We start from the raw sequence: 15,428 nt of genomic DNA, 5'->3' as shown, positions 1-15,428 counted from the left end.
TGTGAAAGGGGATCCCAGGTGTAAGGGTAAACCTTCAGGAGTCCACACTGTCTCCTTAGACTTCGCTCCAGAGGAGGAAGTACATATGGTCAGTGGAAACTTTCACCTACTGGCTGATGATCCCATTGGAGTCTCAGCTAGTGGATCTTTAGTATCTCTAGGGTTGTGGGAACAACAGAATTTAGATGTGTATAATTCTATCCCTCCTAATACTAAAGAGTATTGTAAAGACAGTGTCCTAGTCAATGGTCAGGGGACTCCTGCCATTAAAGACACTGGGGCCAGCATAACTGTGGTGGACGAATCTTTTGTCAAGGTGGAGGATGTTGCTTAGGCACCCAAACGCCTCACCAAGTTAGCCGGAGGGCCTTTGCAGATGCTTCCCCAATTACCAGCTCTCATCCATTGCAATGAAATGACGGTCAGGATGCCTGTGAGTGTACAATCAGAAGTACCAGGAAGGGTGCTGTTGGGCAACGATCTGAAAGACCTGGTGTAGTTTCAAGTACTCCCAGACCTCCTAGTAAGAGATTACAGGAGCTTACCAGACCTGCAAGGGAGAGGACCTTGAGGGGCCCTCCTGAGAAGATGATAGAAAAAGAAATAACTCCTACAACACTGTAGCTACTAACTGCTATTTCAAAGCAAGCAGAAGCAAAGGGGAAACCCAAGACTACCATGAAGAAACCAGCAGAAAGCACTCCAGTGCTGCCAACCAGGACATTTCCTAGGTTAGCAAAAATCACACCTGTGATTCCTCCACCAGCTGAGGCTGAGAGTGAGGTACAACCCTGTATGGTCGAACTAGAACCTGAAGATTCAGATCTAGTAGAAGGCCAGGAACTCATTGGAGATCTTGACCCTGTGGACCATCCTGAGCTGCAGTCTTTACTGGCAGAAGGTGGACCCCAAAGGGCAGACTTCAGTAAGGGACAAAGAGACTGTCCAACTCGGGAAGGTCTTCGCCACCAGTCAGCTTCTCAGCTTGAAGGGCAAGAGCCTGGGAAGAATAGGTTGCACAGGGAAGATGTCCTCTTCTATAGTGAACCAACAGAGTCACTCCCTGGGGACTACAAAAGACTTGTAGTGCCCCAAGCAAACCGACTCCAATTCTTGCAACTAGCCCATGAGATACCTTTGGCTGGTCACTTGAGCTTCAAGAAGACCAAGAAAAGGCTCTCTCTCTACTTTTATTGGCCTAAAACGGGGGCAGAAGTAGATAAATACTGCGAAAGTTGCCACACTTGCCAAACCGCTGGTAAAAGTAGCTCCAAGAACGTGGCACCTCTAGTGCCTCTCCCTGTGGTGGGAGTACCATTTGAGAGGGTAGGAATTGACATTGTTGGTCCCCTTGATCCTCCAACTTTTTCAGGCAACAGGTTTATCCTTGTTGTAGTAGACCATGCTACTAGGTTCCCTGAAGCAATTCCTATGAGGACTGTTACAGCTCCAGCTGTGGCTAAGGCCCTCCTTGGTATTTTTTACCAGGGTTGGGTTTCCTAAGGAGGTAATATCCGACAGGGGGTCACATTTTATGTCCCACTACATGAAGGCCATGTGGAAAAACTGTGGAGTTACCTACAAGTTCTCAACAGCATACCACCCTCAGACAAATGGATTGGTAGAAAGGTTTAACAGAACCATGAAGAGCATGATAGGAGCTTTAGAAGACCCTCTTAAGAAAAAGTGGGATCTTTTACTGCCATGCCTTCTCTTTGCATACAGGGAAGTCCCTCAGGAGGGAGTGCGTTACAGTCCATTTGAACTTCTCTATGGCCATCGAGTCAGAGGTCCATTGGCCCTGATAAAGGAGGGGTTGGAGAGTGCTCCTTCCCCCACGCCAGTCAGAGTCACTGACTATGTGATAGGACTCCGGAGGAGAATGTCACACATGATGGCTGAGGCAAATGATAACTTGAAAGCAGGTCAGGCTTTGGTCAAGCATTGGCATGACCAGAAGGCCAACATGGTTGAGTTCGCTCAGGACCAGCTAGTTCTTGTTATGGTCCCAACAAAGCAGAGGGCCTTGCAGGACACATGGATGGGACCCTTCAAAGTTGTGGGAAAACTTGGAGAGGTGAACTATCTGGTGGATTTAGGCAATCCTAAGGAGGCTTCTAGAGTCTTTCACATCAACCGTCTAAAAGCTTATGTCTCTAGACCAGAACTGGGAGCTTTGCTTCTGGCTTCAGCTCAAGAGAAGGAGAATGAACCTCTACCTAACCTCCTCACAGGCAAGCCTCTAAAAATAGAAGGAGCTAATCTCTCTTCTAACCTGACACCTGAGCAACAGGAGGAGTGCAAAGTTTTGTTGAATCAATTTGCCTCCCTGTTCTCACTAGCACCAGGTTTGACCCCTCTGGGCCAACATGATATCCAAACTGGTGACTGTCTACCTGTCAAATGCAGGGGCTACAGGATGTCAGAAAATGTAAGAACCCACATCAAAGGAGAGGTCAACAAGATGCTTGATCTCGGGGAAATAGAGCCCTCTACTAGTCCATGGTCTAGCCCAGTTGTGTTAGTACCAAAGGCAGGATCCAAGGAGTTGAGATTCTGTGTGGACTATAGAGCTCTATATGCAGTCACTAAGACTGATGCCCATCATTTGCCAAGGACAGATGAGCTGGTGGATAGACTTGGTTCAGCCAAGTTCCTCAGCACATTTGATCTCACGTCAGGCGTTTGGCAAATAGCCCTGACTGACCATGCCAAGAAGAAAACTGCTTTCTCCACCCCAGTTGGCTTATACCAATTTAAGGTTATGCCTTTTGGATTAAAGAATGCACCTGCTACATTCCAAAGGATGGTTAATCAGGTTCTGAATGGGATGGAGGACTTCTGCATGGCATACTTGGATGACATTGCAGTGTTCAGACCTACTTGGAAAGAACATGTTGACCACCTAGAATATGTTTTGCAGGCTCTGCAACAGGCCCATCTGACCATTAAGGTAAGCAAATGCCAAATTGGTCAGAGTAAAGTGGTCTACCTTGGGCATGAGGTAGGAGGTGGTGAAATAAGGCCTTTGCTCAGCAAGATTGAAGCTGAGGAAAATTGGAAAACCCCTTCTACTCAAACCCAGTTGAGAGCCTTCCTAAGCCTCACTGGGTATTACAGGAATTTGATTGAGAACTATGGGACCATAGCTTCTCCACTGAATGTAATCTCTTCTCCTAAATTCCCTAAAAAGGTCAAATAGAATGAGGAGTGCAATCAGGCCTTTGAAAGCCCTTTGTCAAGCTCCAGTTCTCAGAGCTCCTGACTACCACCAACCCTTCATTGTATGAACAGATGCTTCCAATATAGGTATAGGTGCAGTACTCAGTCTACTAGATGCGAAAGTTAGGGAGCACCCCATTTGCTTCGTCAGTAGGAAACTGAAGGAACCTGAAACAAGGTGTCCAACTATTGAGAGAGAATGTTTTGCCATTGTGTGGGCTTTGAAGAAGTTTAGACCATACTTGTATGGATCTACTGTCATCATTCAAACAGGCCACCAACCCTTGAGATGGTTGATGCAAATGAAAGGGGAAAACCCCAAACTGCTAAAATGGTCAATCTGCCTCCAAGGGTTTGATTTTACCATTGAGCAGAGGTCAGGATGTCACCACCAAATGCTGATGGTCTCTCTAGGATGTTTATAACCGACTAGAGGTAAGAGACTCATCCAGGAGTGGATTCGATCCACCTGTCCCTTAGTCTGGGGGGGGAGGAGCGGCAGGTGTTAGGGAGAATTCTCATTGTATGGCTAATTTCCCTTACCTATAGAGTCCCCCAGCAGCTTTGCTGGATTTGAAGGGTTTGTTTCTTTTTACCTGCTAAGAGTGAGACTCTTTTTCCCACTCTTAGGTATTTTTGCTATGTGTGTTCTAGGCTATTTTTGTGTTTAATGCCTATGGGACTTTCTCTACCCCATAGGAACCACCTTTTTTTTTTTAAACATGTTTATTTTAAACAGGCAGGTTATGACAATACAAAGCTTAATCACTTGCGACATGAAGCATAAAGCAATACCACTTGATGCTCTTCCCACCCCACCCCACCCTCAGGTCTTAAGTTCCGTCTTCACGCCCCCGCTGGGGATCTCCATCTTGAACAGTTCTCCTGGCCAGTTGGGGCTTGAATGTCAGGGCCGGGAACCTTTGGTCAAAGTCCAAAAAGTGACCCCAGATGTTGTGAAAGCGTTGTAAAATACCTGCCCAGGCAGCCATCACCTTCTCAGCGATCAAGATGTCCCAGACTTTCATCCATCAGAAAGGCATGAGCGGGCCTTCCGTTGTTTTCCAGGTGCAGGCTATCACGTTCCTGCCAGCCAGTAAGCATTGGGATAATAGTTTGGCCTTAGGACCAGACCTTGGGTAGATCCCGGGGATCGGTGCTCCAAGGAGAATCGGTTCGGGGTCCAAGGGCAGTCGCACCTGAGTGATGTCTGCTATTGTCGCTAAGCATTGTTTCCAAAAGGCTTGAGCCTTGGGGCAGGGCCACCACATGTGGAAGAAGGAGCCTATTTGGCCGCATTGTCTCCAGCATTGTGGGTCGAGTGTGGGGTTCATGTGATGAAGTCTTAGGGGAGGGAAGTACCAACGGAGGAGTATCTTGTAGGCGCATTCTCTGTTTGTGATGCAGGATGAGGAGGCGTGAGCCCGGGACCAGATGTCAACCCACTGTTGGTCTTCAATCGGACGGCCCAGGTCCGCCTCCCATAGGGCCATATACCGAGTCTTGGAGGTTAAGAAATCCGTTTGGAGGCGTTTATATAGAGTGGAGATTCTCCCTCGAGGCGGGAGCTCATTAAGGGTCAATTCGATGGCTGTGGGGGGGGCGAATAGCTGCCTGACGAGTCTGTGGATGGGTGCACCAGTGGCGCAGCTGGGTATATGTGAATCTATCGTGTTCCTAGATCCCAAAGAGTTCTTTGCATCGCTCAAAGGTGCAGGGTTGGCCCCCTTCAAAAAGTTGTCCCAGGGTCTCCAGGCCTCCTGCAATCCAGGACTTAAAATTCCGGGCAGACAGACCAGGTGAAAAGGTTGGGTTCATAAACACCAGGGAGAAGGGGCTGAGCCCCGTCGGGATCCTCTTCTGTTTCAACGCCTTGTCCCATACCGAAATGGCGTGTTTGGTGGTCCCCAGAAGATTCCGCCACTGTCGCCGCTCCGGAGGGGGGATATGTCGGAGAAAGCGCAGCGGGAGGGGTAGTTGCGCGTGTTCGAGGTCCACCCATCTAGGCGGTTGGTAAGGATTTGCCACGATTGGATACAGGACAGCTGAGCCGCCATTTGGTATTTCTGTAGGTCTGGGACCCCGAGGCCACCGAGTTTGTCGCTGCCCAGCATCGTGGATTTAGGGATTCTGGGTTTTTTTCCCCCTCCAAATAAACTGCAGCATTTTCTTCTGTAGGTGTTGAAGGGCTGGCGCCGGAACTGGCACCGGGAGTGAGGAGCAAGCGTACAGAAATCTCGGTAGTAAGTTCATTTTACAGGCTGTAATACGGCCCATCAGCGATATCTCCTGTGCCGCCCAGCGCTTTAAATCTGCCTCCAAGTTTGTAAATAGTGGGGGGAAATTAGCCCGATAGACCTGGCTTGGGTTGGCGGAGATCTGGACTCCTAAGTAGCTGATTCCCTTGGTCGTCCATTGTATTGGGCACAGAGGGATTAGGGCTTCTCGGTCTTCCCGGGTCAGACCCACTCCCATGGCAGCTGATTTCCGGAAGTTGATGGCAAAGCCTGTGACCCTTCCATAGCTCGCCATCTCAGCCAGGGCTTGAGGGAGGGAGGAACGAGGCTTCGTGATAGTCAGGAGGACATTGTCTGCATAGAGGGCTAGCTTGTGGTGTGCCGGGCCTGATTGAAAGCCTTCGATTGCAGGGTTCAACCTGATCCGTTGGGCAAACGGTTCCATGATTAGTGTGAAGAGGAGCAGCGACAGTGGGCATCCCTGTCTGGTTCCGCAAGTTAGGTTGATAGGGGAGGAAAGGGTGCCATTAACTCCGAGAAGGGTGTTGGGAGCTTTGTAGTTTGCCAGCGTCAAGACCCTGGCGAGTTTGTCGTTTATGCCTGTGATAGGATCAGTTCTCCCCGCACTACTGCCTTCATTGCGTCCCAATTTTTGGCGGTGGAGGTGTCTTTGCTGGGGCTCTCCTTAAAAAAGTTGGTGATCGTGGTTGCGATTGCGTCTCTGACTGGCATCTCGTTAAGAATCGGATCATATAGTGTCCATCTGCGCTGTTGGGGGTTAGACGGTTCCTGCACTCGGATTTCTAGGGTCACCGGGGCGTGATCAGACAAGATTCTGGAGCCGATTGTCACATTGTTAGTGAATGTGAAGATTTGTGGGGATACTAGGAGAAGATCTATCCTGAAGAAGGTTCTTTGGACATAAGAATAAAAGGAAAAGTCTCTTTCGGATGGGTGGAGTACCCTCCATGAGTCCACCACCCCCAAAGTTCTGAATAGTTGCAGGAGAGCCAGGGCTATAGTGAGGTCTCTGGCACTGGGCGGGTGCGACTTGTCTTTCGTGGGGTCCGGTACCCCATTGAAGTCCCCACCAATCACTATCTGGCTCTCCAGAAAAGGAGAGAGAGTCGTACTCAGGGACTCATAGAACAGCGCCTGGCCTGAGTTGGGTGCGTATACAGAGATTATACAGTAGAGTTGTCCCAGCAGCAGGCATTTTACCGCCATGTACCGCCCTTCCGGGCAGCTTATGGAGTCTAGAATCTGAGGGTTCAGTCCCCTCCCAAATAGTGTAGCCGTGCCACCCCTCTTGGAGTTCCCAGATGCGAAGAGTTGCTTTGGGAAGTTTCGGGAGCGTAGGCGGCTCTGGTCTGCCGGCAGCAGATGGGTTTCCTGTAGCAGAGCTACTGCTGCATCGTCATTCTGAAGCTTCTGTGGGATGGACTTGCGTTTAGTGGGTGAATTCAGTCCCTTGACATTCAGGGAGATGAACCTCAAAGTCCGATGTTCCGGGGCCGCTGACAAGTCCTGGGGGACAGGGGGAGACGCAGAGGGATCAGCCATCATGTTGCAGAGTGTATGGCCATTCATTAACCTTCCTATGGGGTTTTTGCTCGGGCCGCCAACGGGAGGGCCGAGTTTTAACTGGGGGTGGCGGACCTTTTGTAGGTCTGGAGCCTCCCCTGGCCAGTATGTAGCCAACATGGCTAATCTTACAGGTAGTCTAAGTGGATCGTTCCAAGGACTCATAGGTGGACTGTGCCTTGGAACCGGGCATGGGCCGTGGAATAATGCCCGCTGCTTTGGGGATGGAGCTCATCTGTGTTCCTGTGGGTGCTGATCGGCTTCATGGTGCCGGACTGATGAGCCGGGACAGAAAGTGGTAGCTCCATCATGGGACTGCATCCGGCTACTTCCTCCTTTGGAATCTGGGAACCCTCGACCAGGAATTTTGTCTGTGGTTAGGGGAGGCCACAAGGTTTGAGTCAGCCGTTGCCTCGGAGGGCAGGGGAGGCGAAGGCCTGGAAGCATCTGGGCGCAGGATGCTTTCAGCATCTTCCAGGTGGCTAATTTTCCTTAGTGAGCCCTTACAGGAAAATTGCAAGGCTGTGGGAAAGAGCCATCTGTAGCAGATTTTTTTTTTGGGCTTCAAGAAGAGTGGTTAGTGGGTGGAGGGCTTGCCTCTTTTGGAGAGTAAGAGGGGAAAGATCCTGAAAGATCTGGAGGGAGGTCCCTTGGAATGTAATTTCGTCTTTGGAGCGGCTTATCGCCGAGATGGCTTCCTTCGTGGTAAAGAAGTGCACCCTAGTGATGACGTCAGGGGGGCCATCTGTCTCCACTCCGCAACGGGGGTTCAGCCTGTGGGTGCGATCTAGGAGAAGCTGTGAATCTTCAAGGTCAGGGAGGAGAGACTAGAAGAAGAGGCCCACGTATTCAGCCAACCCCTCGTCTGGGATCGAAGTAGGAACCCCCCGAATACGGAGGTCATTGCGCCGGGCCCTATTTTCCAGGTCTTCCTGCTTGTATTCTAGGATGTCGTACTTGTCTTGCAGAAGTCTAATTGAGCGTTGGACCTCAGTTAGGGTGGAGGCATGATCTTGGATATGGTCCTCAACAACTCCCACTCTTTGTTCAACCTCCGAGACCCTTTTATCCGTATCCAGCTTAGTAGTAAGTTCCGTCATAGAAGGACGGAATTCTGATTTGATATCCGCCATGAATTCACGTATGTCTTCTTTCGTCGCCAGAGGTCCTTGTGGTCTAGGGATTGCCGTGAAATAGAGGAGCAGGGGTTCTGTTTCTTAGCTTTGTCGGATGCGATCAGCAGTGTTGCTATGTCCGAGGACTTGGTGGTCTTTTGTTGCTTAGTCATTGCGCTGGTTGTTGGCGGCGGGTCAGTGGCCGCTGGGAGCACTGTAGCGGTGAAGGAGAGTTGCTACGAGAGCCGCTCAGGGGCCCCCAGAGCCCCACGAGAGGCTAGGGAGCGATACCAGTGCGGGTTAGAGGGCTTATCCGCGGGAAGCAGGGTCTTGGGCCGGGCGCCCCAGGAAAGGCTCAGGGAGAAGAGCATGCGGGCTAAGCCTACCTTTAATTCGGATTCGGGTCAGGCGCTGGTTGTAGACTCAGGGAGGCGGTGAGGTGCGATAGAGTGCTCTCAAGGGGCTCCTGCTGAAGGCTCCCGCCGCCAACCGTTGCAAATGTCTATAGACCGGAAGGTAGGCCCCACCGGGCACTCAGAGGAGCCACCAATGCAGTCCGCGTAGGTCTCCGTCCGCCGGGCGTGTAGCTGCAAAGCGGCGTGGGCCGGGGCGCCCCAGGAAGAAGATGGAGGAGAGGGAGCACAAAGTGGGGGCCAGGCAAGGAGATCACTCCGCAGGGGAATCCCCCGCCAATCCTTGATGCATCCAGCGCTCCCCGTCGGTCCCAGGATAGCCCGGGCCGCCCCCTGCAGGCAGACGGAAACAGTCCTCGCTTCTTGCCTGGATGTCAAGATGCTCGTCCGTCCCCTCCGGCCTGTGTGTTACGGGGAGGCTCACCTCCAACTCCCGGCTGCGTATGCGTTCATACGTGCGCCTGCCATCTTGAATTCCTTGAGAGGCAGGGGGGGGACCGGGATTCAGGCAGCGAGTACGGACACAGTGCTCTTTCTCCCGGCTTTCATCTTTGAGCTGCTAGTGCCCCATCGGTTCCGATCCACATAGCTGGCGTTGGTGGATCGTGTAAGCCACAGGAACCGCACAAATTTAGCTATAGCAGCGGGCAGTCCACGGGCGGCTTTAGAGGAGTGACTGCATCGCGTCGGCTCCAAGCCACGCCCCCATAGGACCCATCTTTATGCACATGTGTTACACAGCACCCTCCGTGCAGTACCACAGGGGTGTCGTAGCGACCCCCAAACATAGACTCCATACCCTGGGACTGACTACTGTCTCCCAGGGCATGTAAAGTCCCCATTGACTTTACTAGTCTATTTCTCAGTACAACCCATCTTACTATGGAGGTACTGGAAGGGGTTAATAGTTTTTCCCCCCAAGTTCATTTTCGAGAGTGTACCCTACAGTACCCCTCTAAAAGATTTCTGGCTGGTGGCAGTGGTTACTACCAAAAATATTCAACCAGAAATATTTCTCTATGGGATTTTCCCATTGTTCGAGGCTACCACTTTTTCTGACAGCCTCTAACATACCGCCGGTGAATTTTTATATTAACTTTGCTCCGGTAAGTTTTATTTGCCAGAACTTTGATATAACTTCTTTTTCGTGTCTTTCTCTACAATCCTAACCCTGGTCGGGGATCCTTTGTTCGTCCTTTTGGCGGGCTTCTGCCAAGACGCCCTCCTTTCGGTGCCACTGAGTCTGGGGTGGGTCCATTATGTGGGAGGGGGAGTAGGACCCCTGGACAGGGTTGCCTCAGCAACCCATGTCGCACTCTATCCTGATAGGCTGGAGGGTCTCCCGCCAAGATGACCACTCCACTATGTGAGTAACAGCTAGGCTGCATGAATGGGTCTCTTTCTGCATAAAACCAGGGCCCTGAGGACTGGAAGAGCAAGACGTCGCCGCTACGGAACAGAAGGGGAGAGAAGCCACAGAAATCTTCAGCGTCAAACACCACCGGTGAAGCCCTGCCGGATCGTCTCACCACTTTTCTTCCACACGACGAGAGGAGATCTTCTTCGAAAGAGCCTTCTTCCCTTGAGCTGGTGGGAACAACCAATTCGCCCCTCACTTCACCGGTCCTGCCTTGGTCGAATCGACAGTGCCCAGCACTTGGAAACCGGATAGCCAGGCAGCCATCGACCCGGACCGCGATTAAAAGCAGCGTACCTTTCAAACTTTGTTTGGCAGCACCACGGTTTGTTTCATCCCTGGGTAGTGCAGGGTCTTGAATCTTCCTCCACAACGAGAGCCTCTCTTCCTCTGCTGGACCCCTCGACCTGTAAGGACTACCAGGAACAACCGCCACCGCAGGAACCACTTCTCCACGTTTAAGGTACATTGTTCTGCCAGGCTGCACTTTCCCGCGGTAGTGCTAAAGGTGTTTTAAATCCTTTTCCTACCTGTTGGGTTGGCCGCCCCCCCTCTCTTAACATTGTCTTTCGCTTCCTGCATCCACCTTTTCAACATCGTTAACCAAAGACCTGACTGCAGCTACAAGAACATTTTTGCTCCTGGGCCCTTTCCCTGTACCACCAACTCTGGCACAGGCCTACTGACTCTGGTCACATTTGTTAGACCTGCTTTCTCGAGATTGATTCTCCATTCGAACTGTGTGGTGCAACCCTTTCCTATAACTACCCTTTCCTTCCCACTGAATAATCATTGTGAAATGCCATTTTGCTCAGTTTTCATTTGAAGTATTGCCTATACTGATGCTCTGCCTTGCTGAACTGGTTCACAACTGGTGGGAAGTGTTACTAGGGTGTATAAGAACCTATTTCTAGATAACTTGTGTTTTCCCTCCCTTGTGTGTAGTTGTCACTGTGCCGTTTTGCTCAGTTTTCACTCTGGTTCACTTGGTCTACAATTTATATAGGGAGTGTGTATATTTCTCTATTGACTTAATTTAACTTGCTTGATACCTGTGATAAATGCGTTTACTTAGAAGTGTATAAAATAAATATATATATATACTTTTTAACTACAAAGCTTTGGTCAGTGTTTCCTTGTGCCATAGTACAGTAGGCCTATTGTGTAAACCCTGAATACTGCTCATCTCCCTCTTGAGATAAGTCTGACTGCTCAGCCACAGCTACCAACTAAATCTTTGTGGTACAGACTGATACCAAAGGGGATTTATTGCAGTCGCCTGTAGTCCTAATCTGGTGTAGTGCTCCCTAAGGGAACTTCACTGGATTCTGCCTAACAACAACTTGTGCCCCCTCACAGTGGTCATGACAGACAACCTCCTTAGGGAATCTAACCCGGGTAAAAATGCCCAGGAGAGCCCTGGCAACCACCTTGGCACTAACAGTCTGAAGGGGTATAGCCTCAGGGTACCTGGTGGCATGATCAACCAAGACTAGGGTGAACCGATGTCCACCTGAAGTGGGAGAGTCAAGGGGACCAACAATATCGATGCCCACCCTCTCGAACGATGTGCCAACCACTGGCAATGGCTGCAGTGGGGAAATGACACTGCCTCCAGTCTTGCCAGACAACTGACAAGTTGGGCAGGTCCTGCAGTGGGAGTCCACTTCCACTCCCATCCAGGGCCAGTAGAAATGGGAAGAGAGCCTCTGCTTAGTCTTCTTGGTACCAAGATGACGAGCTAAGGGCACCTCATGCGCCAACAGCAGGAAGGGCCTGTAAACCTGGGGTACCACCAACCTCTTGAGGGCACCAGATTCAGGCTTAGTGGGCTCACTAACCAGGAGCTCACCCTCCCAATAGATCCGGAATGTCCTGGGGCACTTCTCCTTGTGCTTGGCACAGGGCCGGTATCCTCAGACCCTCGAGAGAGTGGCACTCTCTCTGTCCCTTACAGAAGTCCGCCCGGGAGGGTCCCCCTTCAGCCAGCAGGCATTGAAGATCAGGGCGGTCCTCCGGGTTGAGAACCTCTCCCACAGGAGAGTCTTCTGTCTCCTCTCCCTCAGGAGTTGAGTTTGGGTTTTCCACTGGACCCAGCCCAATGGGGGCTGTAGGAACAGCAGGAAGAGAAGGAGCCCCCTTCACAGAGGTGGCCTTCTTGGTCTTCCGTCTTCTTGCCTTTGGCTCGGGTACCTGACTCACAGCCGGACCCTGTGTCACTTGTGACCTAGTGACTGCAGCAGCAGTCAGGGGGAGACCATCCGAGATCAACCCCAACTCCACAAGATCATTTCCTAACAGAATGTTAGCAGGGGCATTGTCCTGAACCAGGACAGGAAGTTTTGCTGTCTTGTCTCCAATCATGAGAGTGACTAAGGCGACAGGCGATAATTTGGGAGGCCCACCAGCTAGCCTGGTGGTTCTCAGAGGAGCACCTACATAGTCTTCATACTTGCCCCAGTGTCTCTAAAGCCAGTAGAGGGCTGGCCATTCAAGAGGATACTTCTCAAAAACCTACGGGTGTTCTGTGGGATAGTCGCCAGTACTTCTGCGTACTAGTCCCAAGCCCCAAAGGACACTAAGGAAATCTCTACAGGAGCACCAAATGTGATTCCTGTAGAGGAGGGGAGGACAGTGGCCTCCACCTCAGACATGGGGTAAGGGTAGCTCAGGCTGACAGCCTGGACTCCAAGTGCCTTACCTTTACACTTGGGGTCACCCCTCTTGTCATCCAGAGCCCCACAGTCCCAACAAGTGACAGGAACGGGGGGTACAGTACTGGAACCACTGGGAGCCTGCTTTGCAGCAGGTGGACCACTACTCTTATTCCCACCCACAGATGACTTATCCCCACTAGATGTTTGGGTCTAAGTAGAGGAAGGTTTTGGCTTACTCAACTGTGATTGCTTCTGGGACTCCTCAGCTTTCTGAGAGGTCCCCTTTTCTTTGTTCTTGTCCTTCCACTGGAGTCCTTAGGGGACACCCGGTGGGAGACCCACTTGTCAGCCAATCTAGCCAACTTAAAGGGATCCAAAATGTTCTGGTCAACAACATACTGACGCAGCTCTGGTGAACAGGCTTCAGAAAAATGCTCAAAAAACAAAAAGGTGAGACGATTCAACAAACGTTTTCACTTTGTAACCATCAATCCACCCCATTATGTTCATGTGCGCAGCACTCACCCAGTCAACCCAAGGCACATTATCTCTTTTCTTAAATTCCCTGAACCTTTTAAAAGGTATTGGGTAGGTGTCTTGCCAAACTTGGCAATCAAAGCAGACTTCATGCACTCATACTGACCCCTTTCTTCCACACTCAGCTTCAGAATACAGTCATATACAGTCTGAGGCACTCTGCTTAACAAACACTTAGCCCAATCTCTCTTATCAACATCATGAATTGCACAAACCATTTAAAACGCTTCAATCCATTGGGGAATATCTGAACCCTCCACAGACACACCAACCAAATCTTTCATAAACTTGGTGGCTGGGGACCTGCCACTCTCAGCTGGTTTAGCTGAAGTCTCCACTCTAGCTTTCTCTAGCTGGATTATTTGGTGCTCAGTGTCCCCATCTTTGAGTATCACTTGCTGTGCCAACTCCTCTTTCTTCAACTCAGCTTCTGTTGCCAACGTTTTGCATTGAAAGGCTAACTGTTCCTGTTGTAGCTCCAATTTTAAAAGTTCAACCTTTAAGGCTTCCCCTGAAGAGCAGTGCTGGGGTTTGGAACAGAGGCAACAGGAATGGTGGCATTCCCAGAATCAGATTCAGCAACAACCCCAGGGGCAGAGTCCTCATTAGTTGTACCCCCCGCCCCTCAAGAGTTTCACCATCAGTCTGGTAGTCCACCAGGGCAGCTATCAGCTCAGCCCTAGACTTATCCACAAAGTCTAACTCCCTGGCTTCACAAGCACTCTGGAGAGCCTCTAAGCTCATCCAAGTCAATTTACCATTTGCAATAGACTTCATTGCTTATAATGCAGTTATCTTGTACGCAACTAAAACTTAATTTAACAAAGTGCAGATATTTTGTAAGTGGCACGGTTATACACCGATTCTTAAAACTATAAGCATCCCACTGCTGCCCCCAGTGTAAAGACTGGAGGGGCTGTCTGTACTTCTGCTCTCTATATGGTAGAGGAGAGGCACAGAGGATCCCAGCCAAGATTCTCTTTTGTGGTAGCAATGGACGAGCAATCAAGGCCTAGCTTCTCAGGAGGTGATGCAGGCTGGTTCTTAAGTACAGTGTAGTCCTCAAGCACCCACAAAGGAATGTCCGCACACTGTATTAGTTAAAACACAGTCTTTATATAATTAATATTCAAGGTTATGTACAATATCACAATAACTCACTTTGTACTCGGTTAAATAATGGCAAATATACAGTTCTACGTGGAACCACAATTACTATTAGATCTCTTTAAAGTGCATCAACTGTACGGTTAAATGGCACACAAATAAATAAGAGGAAAGCAGTTGGTTACAAGTGGCAGAATACTGGCCCGAGACCTACACACAGTTCTGTGTGGAGATCCCCCCCACCTGAGCAACCTGTAGAATAAAGATATATCACAAGCCCAGTCCATATATTGTTCACAAGAGACTTTCCAATAGTTCTGCAACCCCAAAGTACCTGGCGTTGTAGCGTTCCTTGTCTCGAGTGCCCTCCCTTTAAGGCAGGAGTCACGGGTCGTCGAACGTCCGAAGGAGAACAGGGTGAACTACAACAGTGAAGTGGCAGCTTCTTTCCTAGTGGTGCTCGTCGACGGGGAAGCATAAACGTCCTGCAAGGAAGAGGCGTGCGGGGCACCTCAGTGTCGATAGTTCAGGACCGCAAAGAGTTGAACAACTGTGGCTCAGCAAGGGCGTCGAGTCGTCAGCATCTCTGTGGTCTTTGGGTGGCGGGAAACCTACCTGCGGATGCTTTTCGGCGCATCGACGGCCTGGTCTTCTCCAGCGGGGTAAGGCGGGCAGCGGTGCAGACGAGCGCATCCATGAATCGAAAGTTCTTAGGCGATGGGAGCACGGCGGCTCCGGTCGGCGACAGCGGTTGCCGACAGTGGCAGACAACAGTCCGGGTGCTTCTCTTTGGGATTCTGCGGCAGTCCCCGTCCGGCAGCCTGTTATAGGTCTGTCTACCAGGGAGCTTTGGCAAAGATCTGCTGGTGCACGATGGTCCCTCGTAGCTCGGGAAGAGGGTGCCTTACCAGGTCCCCGGAGACGCAGCAGCTTTCAGATTGATGAAGAAGGGCAACAGCAATTCTTCTCTTCCAGCAGGACTTCAAGGCCAAGCTTCAGTTTCACTCCAGTTACTCTCCACAGTTTGGACTTCAGCTTCTGAACACGAATTCTAGCAGCAAGAGGCCCCCAGATATACTAGTTGATCTCCCATTAATTCTGCTGGGTCACACTCAGGCAACCAATCGGTCAGAAGGGCA

This window comes from Ambystoma mexicanum, chromosome 3p, assembly GCF_040938575.1.
Source record: "Ambystoma mexicanum isolate Mex_15411 chromosome 3p, UKY_AmexF1_1, whole genome shotgun sequence".
NCBI classification, from domain to species: domain Eukaryota; kingdom Metazoa; phylum Chordata; class Amphibia; order Caudata; family Ambystomatidae; genus Ambystoma; species Ambystoma mexicanum.
Note: the sequence above shows the minus strand (reverse complement) of the source record.